The sequence below is a fragment of the Globicephala melas genome, chromosome Y, assembly GCF_963455315.2.
Source record: "Globicephala melas chromosome Y, mGloMel1.2, whole genome shotgun sequence".
NCBI lineage: Eukaryota > Metazoa > Chordata > Mammalia > Artiodactyla > Delphinidae > Globicephala > Globicephala melas.
This window is the reverse complement of record NC_083336.1, coordinates 1,790,097-1,807,058: the sequence shown is the minus strand read 5'-3', so window position 1 is coordinate 1,807,058 and position 16,962 is coordinate 1,790,097.

Here is a 16,962-nt window from a genome sequence, read left to right as displayed (position 1 = left end):
CACTGTGACTCAAGGCACAGTGTATGGCAGCACACACACACAGGCACACTCATACCCACATCTCACTGTGCCGGTAAGCCTGTGAAAGCACACGCACAATGAAACAAACACCCTTCACTGTGACTCACTGCATATCCTATACCAGTGCACTCTCACACACACACACATGGCTGACTGTGAATGAATGCACACTCTATACCTGGAAACACACAAACACACACACACACACATGGCTCCCTGTGACTCAGTGCACAGGATATGCTAGCAGACATACACACACAGAGAAGCACATACAGCAAACTGTGAGTCAATCCACAGCCCATACCTCGACACATGCACACATACTGACACTCAAAAACACAGCTCAGTGTGATTCAATGCAAATCCTATACCAGAAAGTGCACACACACACACACAAACCTCCCTATGAATCAGTGCATAGCGTATAACATCACACACATACACCTCACTGTGACTCAATGTGCTGCCTCTACCTGCACATACACCCACAAACAACTCAATATGACTCAATGTGCAGGCTGTACCAGCACACACACACACATGTGCACACACACCTCAGTGTGCCTCAATTGTCAGCCTATACCAGAACACACAGACACAAACACCTCTCACTCTGACTCAATGCACAACCTATACCAGCATGCACACACACTCACATGGCACAGTGAATCAAGGCACAATGTTACAAGCACATGCACACACACCTCAGAGTGACTCAAAGCTCAGCCTATACCAGCACACACGCACACGCACACACACATGCACAGATGCAGGCCTCACTGTGACTCAATGCACAGCCTATACCAGAACACACACACACCCCAACACGCACTCACACATGGCTCACTGGTACTCAATCAATCGCCTATACCAGCACACACGCACACAGCTCACTGTGACTCAATGCAGTCTGTATCACCACACACTCACACACGCACGCATGAGTCAATAATGCCCATACCAGCACAATAAAGCCCATACCAGCACACAAACTCACATGCACACACACACACACGAGACTGTGACTGAAAACGCTTCCTGTACCAGCACACACACACACAAACACTACACTGTGACTCAATGCACAGCCTATACGAGCACACATATACACACACACTCAGCTCACAGTGACTGAATACAGAGTCTATATCAGCGCACACACAGACACACAGACACACACAGCCCACTGTGTCTCAATGGTCATCCAGTGCCAGCACACACACACACACACACACATGCAAACACACACACTAGTTCATGTCAAAGTGGATTAAACCACAGTCCATACCATCACAGACACAAACACACCGCACTACTCACCGTGACTCAATGCACAGTCTACACCAGCAAATACACACACACACATACACACACAACTCCCACACATTTAACTGTGACTCAGTGCTGTGACTATAGCAGCTCACCACACACACATGGTTCACTGTGACTCAATGCACAGCCAATAACTGTACACACACACACACACACCGCTCAGTGATTCAATGCAAATCCCATATCAGCATACACATACACATACACTCACCTAGGTGTGACTCAATTCTAGGCCTATAGCAGCACACACACACACCTTACTGTAACTCATGCAGACTCTACAGCACCAAATACACAAACACTAACACAGGGCTGGGATTCAATGCACAGTCCATACCAGCAAAGGCACACACACCACACCACACTGTGACTCAATGCTCAGATTATACCAGCACACACACACGGCTCACTCTGTCCTAGTGCACAGCATATAACATCACACACACACACACCCCACACTGTGACTCAATGTGCAGCCTGTACCTGCACATACACACACACACACCTCACTGTGACAAAAAGTGGAGCCTATACCAGCACACACACACCCCTGTGTGACACAAAGGTCAGCCTATACCAGAACACGCAGACACACACACACATAACTGTGACTCAATGCACAGACTATACCAGCGTGCACACAAACACACAGCACTCTGACTCAATGTACAATGTATACCAAAACACACAAGCATACACACACACCTCAGTGGGACTCAATGCACAGCCTATACCAGCACACACACATACACACCTGCACAGATACAGGGTTCACTGTGACTCAATGCACAGCCTATAGAAGAACACACACACATACCATCATGCACACACACATGGCTGACCGTGACTCAATCAATCGCGTATACCAGCACACACACACACGACTCACTGTGACTCAATGCAGTCTTTAGCACAACAAACACAGACACACACACCCCATGGAATCAATGAAAGCCCACCAACACACACACTCTCATACACACACACACATGGCTCACTGTGACTCAATGCACAGTCTGTATCACCACACACACACACACACATACACCTCAGTTACTCAATGCAAAGACCATACGAGCACACAAACACACAAACACAAATAACTGATTAAATGCTCCACACATACTAGTGCACACACACACAGACATGCTCACTGTGATTCAAGGCACAGTCTACACGAGCACAGTAACACACAAACAACTCATTTTGACTCAATGCGCAGTCTACAGCAGCACACACACACACATAACTCACTGTGACTCAATCCACAGCCTATATCAGCACACAGACACACACAAGGCTCACTGTGATTCAATGAAATCTGTAGCACCACACACACACACAAACACACACATACACCTCAGTGACTCAATGCAAAGCCCATACGAACACTCACAGACACACACCTAACTGTGATTCAGTGCTCAACCTGTACCAGCACACAGACGCACACACAGACACACACACACATGCACGGCTCATTCTGACATAATGTACAGTTCTTACCAGCACAAACACATGCAACACATCTCACTGTAACTCAATGCTCAGACTGTACTTGCACACACACAAGGCTCACTGTGAGTCAATGCACAGCCTATACCAGCAGAGACACACACACACTGCTCTCTATGACACAGTGCACATCCTGTACCATCACACACACACACAGCTTATTGTGATGCAGTAGAGACTCTACACAACCAAATACACACACACACACGCACAGCTCACTGTGATTCCATGCAGACTCCATACCAGGGCACAAAAACACACAGCACACAACTCAGTGTGATTCAATGCTCACTTTATACCAAAACACACATAGACACACACACGGTTCTCTGTGACTCAGTGCACAGTCCATACCAGCACCGCACACACACTCACAGCTCACCTTGAATCAAAGCACAGCCTACCCCAGCAAACACACACACACAGTTCACTGTGACTCAATGCACAGGCTATACCAGCACACACACATATACACACACAGCTTACTGCGACACAATACAGTCTCTACACCACCAAATACACACACACACACATGCACAGCTCTATGTGATTCCATGCACATTCCATGCCAGTGCATACAGTCACACAGAACACACCTCAGTTTGACTCAATGCTCACAGTATGCCAAAACATACATAGACACACACACATGGCTCCCTGTTACTTAGTGCACAGTGTATGCTAGCAGAGTTACACACACAAAGAAACACACATGGCTCACTGTGAATCAATACACAGCCTGTACCTCCACACACACACACATACAAACACTCACACACAGCTTAGTGTGACTCAATGCAAAGCATATACCAGCACGTGCACCCACACACACACTCACCTCCCTGTGACTGAGTGCACAGCCTGTACCAGCACACACACATACAAAAACTCACACATGGTTGTGACTCAATGTACAATCCACACCAGCACATACACACACATGACACCTCAGTGTGATCCAATTCTCAGTTTATACCAGCACAACCACACGGCTCACTGTGACTCAGTGCACAGCGTATGACATCACACACACACACACATACACCTCACTGTGACTCAATGTGCAGCCTGTACCTGCACAGAAACAAACACACACATCACTGTGATGCGATATGCAACCTATACCAGCACACACACACACACACACACACACCAAAGTGTGACTCGATGGTCATCCTACATGAGAACACACAGACACACACATCCCTCACTGTGACACAATGCACAGTCTATACCAGCCTGCACACACTCACATGACACTGTGACTCAATGCACAATCTGTAATAGCCCACACACGAACACGTACACACCTTATTGTGATTCAATGCACAGCCTATATGTGAACACACACACATACTAACATGCACTCACACATGTCTCACGATGACTCAATCGTCTGTACAAGCACACACACATGGCTCACTGGGAGTCAGTGCCCACTCCATACCAGCACCAAACACACAACACAGCTCACTGTGACTCAAGGCACAGTGTATGGCAGCACACACACACAGGCACACTCATACCCACATCTCACTGTGCCGGTAAGCCTGTGAAAGCACACGCACAATGAAACAAACACACTTCACTGTGACTCACTGCATATCCTATACCAGTGCACTCTCACACACACACACATGGCTGACTGTGAATGAATGCACACTCTATACCTGGAAACACACAAACACACACACACACACACGGCTCCCTGTGACTCAGTGCACAGGATATGCTAGCAGACATACACACACAGAGAAGCACATACAGCAAACTGTGAGTCAATCCACAGCCCATACCTCGACACATGCACACATACTGACACTCAAAAACACAGCTCAGTGTGATTCAATGCAAATCCTATACCAGAAAGTGCACACACACACACACAAACCTCCCTATGAATCAGTGCATAGCGTATAACATCACACACATACACCTCACTGTGACTCAATGTGCTGCCTCTACCTGCACATACACCCACAAACAACTCAATATGACTCAATGTGCAGGCTGTACCAGCACACACACACACATGTGCACACACACCTCAGTGTGCCTCAATTGTCAGCCTATACCAGAACACACAGACACAAACACCTCTCACTCTGACTCAATGCACAACCTATACCAGCATGCACACACACTCACATGGCACAGTGAATCAAGGCACAATGTTACAAGCACATGCACACACACCTCAGAGTGACTCAAAGCTCAGCCTATACCAGCACACACGCACACGCACACACACATGCACAGATGCAGGCCTCACTGTGACTCAATGCACAGCCTATACCAGAATACACACACACCCCAACACGCACTCACACATGGCTCACTGGTACTCAATCAATCGCCTATACCAGCACACAGGCACACAGCTCACTGTGACTCAATGCAGTCTGTATCACCACACACTCACACACGCACCCATGAGTCAATAATGCCCATATCAGCACAATAAAGCCCATACCAGCACACAAACTCACATGCACACACACACACACGAGACTGTGACTGAAAACGCTTCCTGTACCAGCACACACACACACAAACACTACACTGTGACTCAATGCACAGCCTATACGAGCACACATATACACACACACACACAGCTCACAGTGACTGAATACAGAGTCTATATCAGCGCACACACAGACACACAGACACACACAGCCCACTGTGTCTCAATGGTCATCCAGTGCCAGCACACACACACACACACACACACATGCAAACACACACACTAGTTCATGTCAAAGTGGATTAAACCACAGTCCATACCATCACAGACACAAACACACCGCACTACTCACTGTGACTCAATGCACAGTCTACACCAGCAAATACACACACACACATACACACACAACTCCCACACATTTAACTGTGACTCAGTGCTGTGACTATAGCAGCTCACCACACACACATGGTTCACTGTGACTCAATGCACAGCCAATATCTGTACACACACACACACACACCGCTCAGTGATTCAATGCAAATCCCATATCAGCATACACATACACATACACTCACCTAGGTGTGACTCAATTCTAGGCCTATAGCAGCACACACACACACCTTACTGTGACTCATGCAGACTCTACAGCACCAAATACACAAACACTAACACAGGGCTGGGATTCAATGCACAGTCCATACCAGCAAAGGCACACACACCACACCACACTGTGACTCAATGCTCAGATTATACCAGCACACACACACGGCTCACTCTGTCCTAGTGCACAGCATATAACATCACACACACACACACCCCACACTGTGACTCAATGTGCAGCCTGTACCTGCACATACACACACACACACCTCACTGTGACAAAAAGTGGAGCCTATACCAGCACACACACACCCCTGTGTGACACAACGGTCAGCCTATACCAGAACACGCAGACACACACACACATAACTGTGACTCAATGCACAGACTATACCAGCGTGCACACAAACACACAGCACTCTGACTCAATGTACAATGTATACCAAAACACACAAGCATACACACACACCTCAGTGGGACTCAATGCACAGCCTATACCAGCACACACACATACACACCTGCACAGATACAGGGTTCACCGTGACTCAATGCACAGCCTATAGAAGAACACACACACATACCATCATGCACACACACATGGCTGACCGTGACTCAATCAATCGCGTATACCAGCACACACACACACGACTCACTGTGACTCAATGCAGTCTTTAGCACAACAAACACAGACACACACACCCCATGGAATCAATGAAAGCCCACCAACACACACACTCTCATACACACACACACATGGCTCACTGTGACTCAATGCACAGTCTGTATCACCACACACACACACACACATACACCTCAGTTACTCAATGCAAAGACCATATGAGCACACAAACACACAAACACAAATAACTGATTAAATGCTCCACACATACTAGTGCACACACACACAGACATGCTCACTGTGATTCAAGGCACAGTCTACACGAGCACAGTAACACACAAACAACTCATTTTGACTCAATGCTCAGTCTACAGCAGCACACACACACACATAACTCACTGTGACTCAATCCACAGCCTATATCAGCACACAGACACACACAAGGCTCACTGTGATTCAATGAAATTTGTAGCACCACACACACACACACAAACACACACATACACCTCAGTGACTCAATGCAAAGCCCATACGAACACTCACAGACACACACCTAACTGTGATTCAGTGCTCAACCTGTACCAGCACACAGACGCACACACAGACACACACACACATGCACGGCTCATTCTGACATAATGTACAGTTCTTACCAGCACAAACACATGCAACACATCTCACTGTAACTCAATGCTCAGACTGTACTTGCACACACACAAGGCTCACTGTGAGTCAATGCACAGCCTATACCAGCAGAGACACACACACACTGCTCTCTATGACACAGTGCACATCCTGTACCATCACACACACACACAGCTTATTGTGATGCAGTAGAGACTCTACACAACCAAATACACACACACACACGCACAGCTCACTGTGATTCCATGCAGACTCCATACCAGGGCACAAAAACACACAGCACACAACTCAGTGTGATTCAATGCTCACTTTATACCAAAACACACATAGACACACACACGGTTCTCTGTGACTCAGTGCACAGTCCATACCAGCACCGCACACACACTCACAGCTCACCTTGAATCAAAGCACAGCCTACCCCAGCAAACACACACACACAGTTCACTGTGACTCAATGCACAGGCTATACCAGCACACACACATATACACACACAGCTTACTGCGACACAATACAGTCTCTACACCACCAAATACACACACACACACATGCACAGCTCTATGTGATTCCATGCACATTCCATGCCAGTGCATACAGTCACACAGAACACACCTCAGTTTGACTCAATGCTCACAGTATGCCAAAACATACATAGACACACACACATGGCTCCCTGTTACTTAGTGCACAGTGTATGCTAGCAGAGTTACACACACAAAGAAACACACATGGCTCACTGTGAATCAATACACAGCCTGTACCTCCACACACACACACACACACACATACAAACACTCACACACAGCTTAGTGTGACTCAATGCAAAGCATATACCAGCACGTGCACCCACACACACACTCACCTCCCTGTGACTGAGTGCACAGCCTGTACCAGCACACACACATACAAAAACTCACACATGGTTGTGACTCAATGTACAATCCACACCAGCACATACACACACATGACACCTCAGTGTGATCCAATGCTCAGTTTATACCAGCACAACCACACGGCTCACTGTGACTCAGTGCACAGCGTATGACATCACACACACACACACATACACCTCACTGTGACTCAATGTGCAGCCTGTACCTGCACAGAAACAAACACACACATCACTGTGATGCGATATGCAACCTATACCAGCACACACACACACACACACACACACCAAAGTGTGACTCGATGGTCATCCTACATGAGAACACACAGACACACACATCCCTCACTGTGACACAATGCACAGTCTATACCAGCCTGCACACACTCACATGACACTGTGACCCAATGCACAATCTGTAATAGCCCACACACGAACACGTACACACCTTATTGTGATTCAATGCACAGCCTATATGTGAACACACACACATACTAACATGCACTCACACATGTCTCACGATGACTCAATCGCCTGTACAAGCACACACACATGGCTCAATGGGAGTCAGTGCCCACTCCATACCAGCACCAAACACACAACACAGCTCACTGTGACTCAAGGCACAGTGTATGGCAGCACACACACACAGGCACACTCATACCCACATCTCACTGTGCCGGTAAGCCTGTGAAAGCACACGCACAATGAAACAAACACCCTTCACTGTGACTCACTGCATATCCTATACCAGTGCACTCTCACACACACACACATGGCTGACTGTGAATGAATGCACACTCTATACCTGGAAACACACAAACACACACACACACACATGGCTCCCTGTGACTCAGTGCACAGGATATGCTAGCAGACATACACACACAGAGAAGCACATACAGCAAACTGTGAGTCAATCCACAGCCCATACCTCGACACATGCACACATACTGACACTCAAAAACACAGCTCAGTGTGATTCAATGCAAATCCTATACCAGAAAGTGCACACACACACACACAAACCTCCCTATGAATCAGTGCATAGCGTATAACATCACACACATACACCTCACTGTGACTCAATGTGCTGCCTCTACCTGCACATACACCCACAAACAACTCAATATGACTCAATGTGCAGGCTGTACCAGCACACACACACACATGTGCACACACACCTCAGTGTGCCTCAATTGTCAGCCTATACCAGAACACACAGACACAAACACCTCTCACTCTGACTCAATGCACAACCTATACCAGCATGCACACACACTCACATGGCACAGTGAATCAAGGCACAATGTTACAAGCACATGCACACACACCTCAGAGTGACTCAAAGCTCAGCCTATACCAGCACACACGCACACGCACACACACATGCACAGATGCAGGCCTCACTGTGACTCAATGCACAGCCTATACCAGAACACACACACACCCCAACACGCACTCACACATGGCTCACTGGTACTCAATCAATCGCCTATACCAGCACACACGCACACAGCTCACTGTGACTCAATGCAGTCTGTATCACCACACACTCACACACGCACCCATGAGTCAATAATGCCCATACCAGCACAATAAAGCCCATACCAGCACACAAACTCACATGCACACACACACACACGAGACTGTGACTGAAAACGCTTCCTGTACCAGCACACACACACACAAACACTACACTGTGACTCAATGCACAGCCTATACGAGCACACATATACACACACACTCAGCTCACAGTGACTGAATACAGAGTCTATATCAGCGCACACACAGACACACAGACACACACAGCCCACTGTGTCTCAATGGTCATCCAGTGCCAGCACACACACACACACACACACATGCAAACACACACACTAGTTCATGTCAAAGTGGATTAAACCACAGTCCATACCATCACAGACACAAACACACCGCACTACTCACCGTGACTCAATGCACAGTCTACACCAGCAAATACACACACACACATACACACACAACTCCCACACATTTAACTGTGACTCAGTGCTGTGCCTATAGCAGCTCACCACACACACATGGTTCACTGTGACTCAATGCACAGCCAATAACTGTACACACACACACACCGCTCAGTGATTCAATGCAAATCCCATATCAGCATACACATACACATACACTCACCTAGGTGTGACTCAATTCTAGGCCTATAGCAGCACACACACACACCTTACTGTGACTCATGCAGACTCTACAGCACCAAATACACAAACACTAACACAGGGCTGGGATTCAATGCACAGTCCATACCAGCAAAGGCACACACACCACACCACACTGTGACTCAATGCTCAGATTATACCAGCACACACACACGGCTCACTGTGTCCTAGTGCACAGCATATAACATCACACACACACACCCCACATTGTGACTCAATGTGAAGCCTGTACCTGCACATACACACACACACACCTCACTGTGACAAAAAGTGGAGCCTATACCAGCATACACACACCACTGTGTGACACAACGGTCAGCCTATACCAGAACACGCAGACACACACACACATAACTGTGACTCAATGCACAGACTATACCAGCGTGCACACAAACACACAGCACTCTGACTCAATGTACAATGTATACCAAAACACACAAGCATACACACACACCTCAGTGGGACTCAATGCACAGCCTATACCAGCACACACACATACACACCTGCACAGATACAGGGTTCACTGTGACTCAATGCACAGCCTATAGAAGAACACACACACATACCATCATGCACACACACATGGCTGACCGTGACTCAATCAATCGCGTATACCAGCACACACACACACACGACTCACTGTGACTCAATGCAGTCTCTAGCAGAACAAACACAGACACACACACCCCATGGAATCAATGAAAGCCCACCAACACACACACTCTCATAAACACACACACACGGCTCACTGTGACTCAATGCACAGTCTGTATCACCACACACACACACACATACACCTCAGTTACTCAATGCAAAGACCATACGAGCACACAAACACACAAACACAAATAACTGATTAAATGCTCCACACATACTAGTGCACACACACACAGACATGCTCACTGTGATTCAAGGCACAGTCTACACGAGCACAGTAACACACAAACAACTCATTTTGACTCAATGCGCAGTCTACAGCAGCACACACACACACATAACTCACTGTGACTCAATCCACAGCCTATATCAGCACACAGACACACACAAGGCTCACTGTGATTCAATGAAATCTGTAGCACCACACACACACACAAACACACACATACACCTCAGTGACTCAATGCAAAGCCCATATGAACACTCACAGACACACACCTAACTGTGATTCAGTGCTCAACCTCTACCAGCACACAGACGCACACACAGACACACACACACATGCACAGCTCATTCTGACATAATGTACAGTTCTTACAAGCACAAACACATGCAACACATCTCACTGTAACTCAATGCTCAGACTGTACTTGCACACACACAAGGCTCACTGTGAGTCAATGCACAGCCTATACCAGCAGAGACACACACACACTGCTCTCTATGACACAGTGCACATCCTGTACCATCACACACACACAGCTTATTGTGATGCAGTAGAGACTCTACACAACCAAATACACACTCACACACGCACAGCTCACTGTGATTCCATGCAGACTCCATACCAGGGCACAAAAACACACAGCACACAACTCAGTGTGATTCAATGCTCACTTTATACCAAAACACACATAGACACACACACGGTTCTCTGTGACTCAGTGCACAGTCCATACCAGCACCGCACACACACTCACAGCTCACCTTGAATCAAAGCACAGCCTACCCCAGCAAACACACACACACCGTTCACTGTGACTCAATGCACAGGCTATACCAGCACACACACATATACACACACAGCTTACTGCGACACAATACAGTCTCTACACCACCAAATACACACACACACACATGCACAGCTCTATGTGATTCCATGCACATTCCATGCCAGTGCATACAGTCACACAGAACACACCTCAGTTTGACTCAATGCTCACAGTATGCCAAAACATACATAGACACACACACATGGCTCCCTGTTACTTAGTGCACAGTGTATGCTAGCAGAGTTACACACACAAAGAAACACACATGGCTCACTGTGAATCAATACACAGCCTGTACCTCCACACACACACACATACAAACACTCACACACAGCTTAGTGTGACTCAATGCAAAGCATATACCAGCACGTGCACCCACACACACACTCACCTCCATGTGACTGAGTGCACAGCCTGTACCAGCACACACACATACAAAAACTCACACATGGTTGTGACTCAATGTACAATCCACACCAGCACATACACACACATGACACCTCAGTGTGATCCAATGCTCAGTTTATACCAGCACAACCACACGGCTCACTGTGACTCAGTGCACAGCGTATGACATCACACACACACACACATACACCTCACTGTGACTCAATGTGCAGCCTGTACCTGCACAGAAACAAACACACACATCACTGTGATGCGATATGCAACCTATACCAGCACACACACACACACACACACACCAAAGTGTGACTCGATGGTCATCCTACATGAGAACACACAGACACACACATCCCTCACTGTGACACAATGCACATTCTATACCAGCCTGCACACACTCACATGACACTGTGACCCAATGCACAATCTGTAATAGCCCACACACGAACACGTACACACCTTATTGTGATTCAATGCACAGCCTATATGTGAACACACACACATACTAACATGCACTCACACATGTCTCACGATGACTCAATCGTCTGTACAAGCACACACACATGGCTCACTGGGAGTCAGTGCCCACTCCATACCAGCACCAAACACACAACACAGCTCACTGTGACTCAAGGCACAGTGTATGGCAGCACACACACACAGGCACACTCATACCCACATCTCACTGTGCCGGTAAGCCTGTGAAAGCACACGCACAATGAAACAAACACCCTTCACTGTGACTCACTGCATATCCTATACCAGTGCACTCTCACACACACACACATGGCTGACTGTGAATGAATGCACACTCTATACCTGGAAACACACAAACACACACACACACACACGGCTCCCTGTGACTCAGTGCACAGGATATGCTAGCAGACATACACACACAGAGAAGCACATACAGCAAACTGTGAGTCAATCCACAGCCCATACCTCGACACATGCACACATACTGACACTCAAAAACACAGCTCAGTGTGATTCAATGCAAATCCTATACCAGAAAGTGCACACACACACACACAAACCTCCCTATGAATCAGTGCATAGCGTATAACATCACACACATACACCTCACTGTGACTCAATGTGCTGCCTCTACCTGCACATACACCCACAAACAACTCAATATGACTCAATGTGCAGGCTGTACCAGCACACACACACACATGTGCACACACACCTCAGTGTGCCTCAATTGTCAGCCTATACCAGAACACACAGACACAAACACCTCTCACTCTGACTCAATGCACAACCTATACCAGCATGCACACACACTCACATGGCACAGTGAATCAAGGCACAATGTTACAAGCACATGCACACACACCTCAGAGTGACTCAAAGCTCAGCCTATACCAGCACACACGCACACGCACACACACATGCACAGATGCAGGCCTCACTGTGACTCAATGCACAGCCTATACCAGAATACACACACACCCCAACACGCACTGACACATGGCTCACTGGTAATCAATCACCTATACCAGCACACACGCAAACAGCTCACTGTGACTCAATGCAGTCTGTATCACCACACACTCACACACGCACCCATGAGTCAATAATGCCCATATCAGCACAATAAAGCCCATACCAGCACACAAACTCACATGCACACACACACACACGAGACTGTGACTGAAAACGCTTCCTGTACCAGCACACACACACACAAACACTACACTGTGACTCAATGCACAGCCTATACGAGCACACATATACACACACACACACAGCTCACAGTGACTGAATACAGAGTCTATATCAGCGCACACACAGACACACAGACACACACAGCCCACTGTGTCTCAATGGTCATCCAGTGCCAGCACACACACACACACACACACACATGCAAACACACACACTAGTTCATGTCAAAGTGGATTAAACCACAGTCCATACCATCACAGACACAAACACACCGCACTACTCACTGTGACTCAATGCACAGTCTACACCAGCAAATACACACACACACATACACACACAACTCCCACACATTTAACTGTGACTCAGTGCTGTGACTATAGCAGCTCACCACACACACATGGTTCACTGTGACTCAATGCACAGCCAATAACTGTACACACACACACACACACCGCTCAGTGATTCAATGCAAATCCCATATCAGCATACACATACACATACACTCACCTAGGTGTGACTCAATTCTAGGCCTATAGCAGCACACACACACACCTTACTGTGACTCATGCAGACTCTACAGCACCAAATACACAAACACTAACACAGGGCTGGGATTCAATGCACAGTCCATACCAGCAAAGGCACACACACCACACCACACTGTGACTCAATGCTCAGATTATACCAGCACACACACACGGCTCACTCTGTCCTAGTACACAGCATATAACATCACACACACACACACCCCACACTGTGACTCAATGTGCAGCCTGTACCTGCACATACACACACACACACCTCACTGTGACAAAAAGTGGAGCCTATACCAGCACACACACACCCCTGTGTGACACAAAGGTCAGCCTATACCAGAACACGCAGACACACACACACATAACTGTGACTCAATGCACAGACTATACCAGCGTGCACACAAACACACAGCACTCTGAATCAATGTACAATGTATACCAAAACACACAAGCATACACACACACCTCAGTGGGACTCAATGCACAGCCTATACCAGCACACACACATACACACCTGCACAGATACAGGGTTCACTGTGACTCAATGCACAGCCTATAGAAGAACACACACACATACCATCATGCACACACACATGGCTGACCGTGACTCAATCAATCGCGTATACCAGCACACACACACACGACTCACTGTGACTCAATGCAGTCTTTAGCACAACAAACACAGACACACACACCCCATGGAATCAATGAAAGCCCACCAACCCACACACTCTCATACACACACACACATGGCTCACTGTGACTCAATGCACAGTCTGTATCACCACACACACACACACACATACACCTCAGTTACTCAATGCAAAGACCATACGAGCACACAAACACACAAACACAAATAACTGATTAAATGCTCCACACATACTAGTGCACACACACACAGACATGCTCACTGTGATTCAAGGCACAGTCTACACGAGCACAGTAACACACAAACAACTCATTTTGACTCAATGCGCAGTCTACAGCAGCACACACACACACATAACTCACTGTGACTCAATCCACAGCCTATATCAGCACACAGACACACACAAGGCTCACTGTGATTCAATGAAATCTGTAGCACCACACACACACACAAACACACACATACACCTCAGTGACTCTATGCAAAGCCCATACGAACACTCACAGACACACACCTAACTGTGATTCAGTGCTCAACCTGTACCAGCACACAGACGCACACACAGACACACACACACATGCACGGCTCATTCTGACATAATGTACAGTTCTTACCAGCACAAACACATGCAACACATCTCACTGTAACTCAATGCTCAGACTGTACTTGCACACACACAAGGCTCACTGTGAGTCAATGCACAGCCTATACCAGCAGAGACACACACACACTGCTCTCTATGACACAGTGCACATCCTGTACCATCACACACACACACAGCTTATTGTGATGCAGTAGAGACTCTACACAACCAAATACACACACACACACGCACAGCTCACTGTGATTCCATGCAGACTCCATACCAGGGCACAAAAACACACAGCACACAACTCAGTGTGATTCAATGCTCACTTTATACCAAAACACACATAGACACACACACGGTTCTCTGTGACTCAGTGCACAGTCCATACCAGCACCGCACACACACTCACAGCTCACCTTGAATCAAAGCACAGCCTACCCCAGCAAACACACACACACAGTTCACTGTGACTCAATGCACAGGCTATACCAGCACACACACATATACACACACAGCTTACTGCGACACAATACAGTCTCTACACCACCAAATACACACACACACACATGCACAGCTCTATGTGATTCCATGCACATTCCATGCCAGTGCATACAGTCACACAGAACACACCTCAGTTTGACTCAATGCTCACAGTATGCCAAAACATACATAGACACACACACATGGCTCCCTGTTACTTAGTGCACAGTGTATGCTAGCAGAGTTACACACACAAAGAAACACACATGGCTCACTGTGAATCAATACACAGCCTGTACCTCCACACACACACACATACAAACACTCACACACAGCTTAGTGTGACTCAATGCAAAGCATATACCAGCACGTGCACCCACACACACACTCACCTCCCTGTGACTGAGTGCACAGCCTGTACCAGCACACACACATACAAAAACTCACACATGGTTGTGACTCAATGTACAATCCACACCAGCACATACACACACATGACACCTCAGTGTGATCCAATTCTCAGTTTATACCAGCACAACCACACGGCTCACTGTGACTCAGTGCACAGCGTATGACATCACACACACACACACATACACCTCACTGTGACTCAATGTGCAGCCTGTA